A 3,804-nucleotide genomic window follows, 5' to 3' on the forward strand; every position below is an offset into this window, starting at 1 on the left:
CTGCACATCTTCAACTAGAACCTTTAGAATGCAGTGAAGTGAAGATGTTTGGAGGTGTTTACGTCTGTGTCCTTGCTCCATTACCTTAAAAAAACAACTCAATTAACCTTCCCTTTTCATTTCCCTTAAAGATTCACGAGTAAAAAGACTAAAAACAGCTCAGTGGTTCATATCTGTCTCGAGGCTTCGGTACCGTTTCGCTCAGATGCTCCAGACACACACAGCGCTTCTTTCCTCCCACTCACCAACACCTTCCCGTGACAAGAGGTACATTTCCAGGTTTTCCAGTGTCTTTCCGGCCTTTTCCAGCCTTGGGAGTGGTGAGTGTGGGGTGTGTGTGTGTTTGTGTGTTGTAGTAATGTTATATTTGGTGTTTTGTCTTTCTTAGGTGTTAGATTTGTTGTTAGTAAGAGAGAAAACGGGAATATATTACGTGTTCCAAGTTTTCCAGTGTTTTTCCAGCCTTTTCCAGCCTTGAGAGTGGTTGTGTGTGTGTGTGTGTGTGTGTGTGTGTGTGTGTGTGTGTGGTACTAGCGCTTTATTTAGTTCGTTGTTGTTAGTTGTTAGAATCTTGGTCAGTAAGAGAGAGGAAACAGGAAAAGTATTACGTGTGAGGTTTTCCAGTCTTTTCCCAGCCTTTTCCAGCTTTAGGTGTGTGTGTGTGTGTGTGTGTGTGTGTGTGTGTGTGTGTGTGTTGTACCAGGGTTGTATTTGGTGTTTTGCTGTTATCTCAGAATTCTGGTGAACAAGAGAGGAAACGGGAAAGACGGTATGAGGAGGTGTGTTCCAAGTGTCCCAGTGTTTTCCCGCCATTTTCCAGACCTCGAGTTGTGTGTGTGTGATGTGAGTGTGTTTAATACCTTGTAATAACGTTGTGTTTGTTTATTAACTTGCATTTATTTTATCTTATTCATTACTTTTTTACTTATTTATTTTTCATTTATATTTTTTTTATTATCTATTTTTGTTTATTTTTATTTTATTTTATTTATTTATTTTATTTATTTTTTTTTTTTTTTTGCTATTGTCTCAGAAAACAGGAAAATCGTTGTGAGGAGTGTTTATCTTGAGTTCTCTGCGTGTGTTCTTGTGTTGCACCGGGGTCTGATATCTCTGCCAGTGTTCGGGTTCAAGTATTGCGTGTAGGAGAGAAAACAGGAAAAAAAAAATCTCACTCTGGGAAAATAAAGAGAATGCAAATGAAGCTTTAATTTACATACTCTTAACCCTTTCAGTACTGAGACGCATTTTTACCTTGAGTGTTGTGTACGATTAGACCATTTTATTGACATTAGGAGGAGTCTATGGAGGTCAGACGATCAATGGCCACAGTCTTCACTATTTCAATCCCTAAGTTAAGTTTCTGTAGCTGTATAGAATCACCAAATAGTCACCAGAATGAATATGGAAATGCGAGTTTTGTGTACGATTAGACCATTTTATTGACATTAGGAAGGCTCTATGGAGGTCACTATTTTAACCTCTTCAGTACTGGGACGCATTTGTACCTTGAGTTTTGTGTACCATTAGACCATTTTATTGACATTAGGAAGGCTCTATGGAGGTCAGAAGATTAATGGCCACAGTCTTCACTATTTTAACCCCCACGCAAGTTTCTGAAGCTGTATAGAATCACCAAATAGTCACCAGAATGAATATGGAAACACGTCCCGGTACTGAAGGGGTTAACTTCACTAACGATAAATAAGTAATAATAATAATGATAAAAACGAAAAAAAAAAGGTTCCATTGACTACAGAAGGTCAGGTGATTATGAGTGATTGTGACGATAGTGGTGGTGGTGGTGGTGGTGTGTGACCCTGGTGGTGGTGGTGATGGTGATAAAGGTTACACTCTAATATTACGCATTAGAATTATAGAAGTTAGGAATGGTGTAATAGCGATGTAATAGTGGTAGTGGTAGTGGTAGTAGTAGTGGTGGTAGTAGTAGTAGTAGTAGTAGTAGCAGTAGTAGTAGAAGTAGTATAAGTAATAGTAGTAATAGTACTAGCAGTAGTAATAAGTGACAACTGAAGTGATACTTTAGCAAGGAATTTATCTCTAATTAAAGTTAATGGTGTTTTCAAGGGTGTTTCCAGGGTTGTAAATAGCTAAACAGGCTGTAATGGAAGTTAATGGTGTTTTCAAGGGTGTTTCCAGGGTTGTAAATAGCTGAACAGGCTGTAATGGAAGTTAATGGTGTTTTCAAGGGTGTTTCCAGGGTTGTAAATAGCTGAACAGGCTGTAATGGAAGTTAATGGTGTTTTCAAGGGTGTTTCCAGGGTTGTAAATAGCTAAACAGGCTGTAATGGAAGTTAATGGTGTTTTCAAGGGTGTTTCCAGGGTTGTAAATAGCTGAACAGGCTGTAATGGAAGTTAATGGTGTTTTCAAGGGTGTTTCCAGGGTTGTAAATAGCTGAACAGGCTGTAATGGAAGTTAATGGTGTTTTCAAGGGTGTTTCCAGGGTTGTAAATAGCTGAACAGGCTGTAATGGAAGTTAATGGTGTTTTCAAGGTGTTTCCAGGGTTGTAAATAGCTGAACAGGCTGTAATGGAAGTTAATGGTGTTTTCAAGGGTGTTTCCAGGGTTGTAAATAGCTGAACAGGCTGTAATGGAAGTTAATGGTGTTTTCAAGGGTGTTTTCAGGGTTGTAAATAGCTGAACAGGCTGTAATGGAAGTTAATGGTGTTTTCAAGGGTGTTTCCAGGGTTGTAAATAGCTGAACAGGCTGTAATGGAAGTTAATGGTGTTTTCAAGGGTGTTTTCAGGGTTGTAAATAGCTGAACAGGCTGTAATGGATGTTAATGGTGTTTTCAAGGGTGTTTTCAGGGTTGTAAATAGCTGAACAGGCTGTAATGGAAGTTAATGGTGTTTTCAAGGGTGTTTTCAGGGTTGTAAATAGCTAAACAGGCTGTAATGGAAGTTAATGGTGTTTTCAAGGGTGTTTTCAGGGTTGTAAATAGCTGAACAGGCTGTAATGGAAGTTAATGGTGTTTTCAAGGGTGTTTTCAGGGTTGTAAATAGCTGAACAGGCTGTAATGGAAGTTAATGGTGTTTTCACGGTTCAAGTGGTAGTCTAACAGAATTCAATCAATAATAATGTTAATAAAATGGAATAATGGTACACAAATCTTAAGGTAAAAATGTGTCCCAGTACTGAAGGCGTTAAAATAGTGAAGACTGTGGCCATTAATCGTCTGACATTCATAGACCCTTGCTGATGTCAATAAAATGGTCTAATGGTACACAAATCTCAAGGTAAAAATATGTCCCAGTACTGAAGGGGTTAAGAGGTTGTAGTGGGAGTTAGTGGTGTTCTAAAGAGTTGTTGTAAGTAGATTGATAGTTTAGCAAGCATTCTCCGCCTTGTTAATGGTGTTGAGTGTGTTACTGGTGTTTTGAATGGTGTTTTCATGGTTATAGTGATAGTTTAACCATTCAGCACCATCATTAACTATTTTTGAAGCCAAAGGGAGAAATTGTTACTGGTTTTGTTTACGTTAAATAATAATGATGACGATGATAATGATAATAGTAACAATAATGGTAATGATAGTAATATAATTCGTTACAGTAGTAGTAGTAGTAGTAGTAGTAGTAGATATAGTATAGCAGCAGTAGTAGTAATAGCAATAGCAGTAACAACAACAACAACAACAATAATAATTATATACCTGACACATTAACTACAGTGAGTCAATCCAAGTTTCTATCGTGAGTGAGTGAGTGAGTTCGCCGCAAGCCTTTGACACACGTGAGTCACACCTGCTTGCGTGAGTCAGGTGAGAGCGTGAGAGGAACGC

The 3,804-nt window shown here is 38.3% G+C and overlaps 1 long non-coding RNA gene across 1 annotated transcript in view; it reads left to right on the top strand.

Annotated features, from left to right (window-relative positions):
* Positions 1–217: 217 nt before the first annotated feature.
* The window catches only part of LOC123511657, a 15,444-nt gene continuing 11,857 nt past the window's right edge, over positions 218–3,804 (top strand). The window contains exon 1 of the long non-coding RNA XR_006676894.1: positions 218–320. This is a non-coding gene — a long non-coding RNA (uncharacterized LOC123511657). The remainder of the gene's footprint in view (positions 321–3,804) is intronic.

This window comes from Portunus trituberculatus, chromosome 4, assembly GCF_017591435.1.
Source record: "Portunus trituberculatus isolate SZX2019 chromosome 4, ASM1759143v1, whole genome shotgun sequence".
In the NCBI taxonomy this organism is placed as follows: Eukaryota; Metazoa; Arthropoda; class Malacostraca; order Decapoda; family Portunidae; genus Portunus; species Portunus trituberculatus.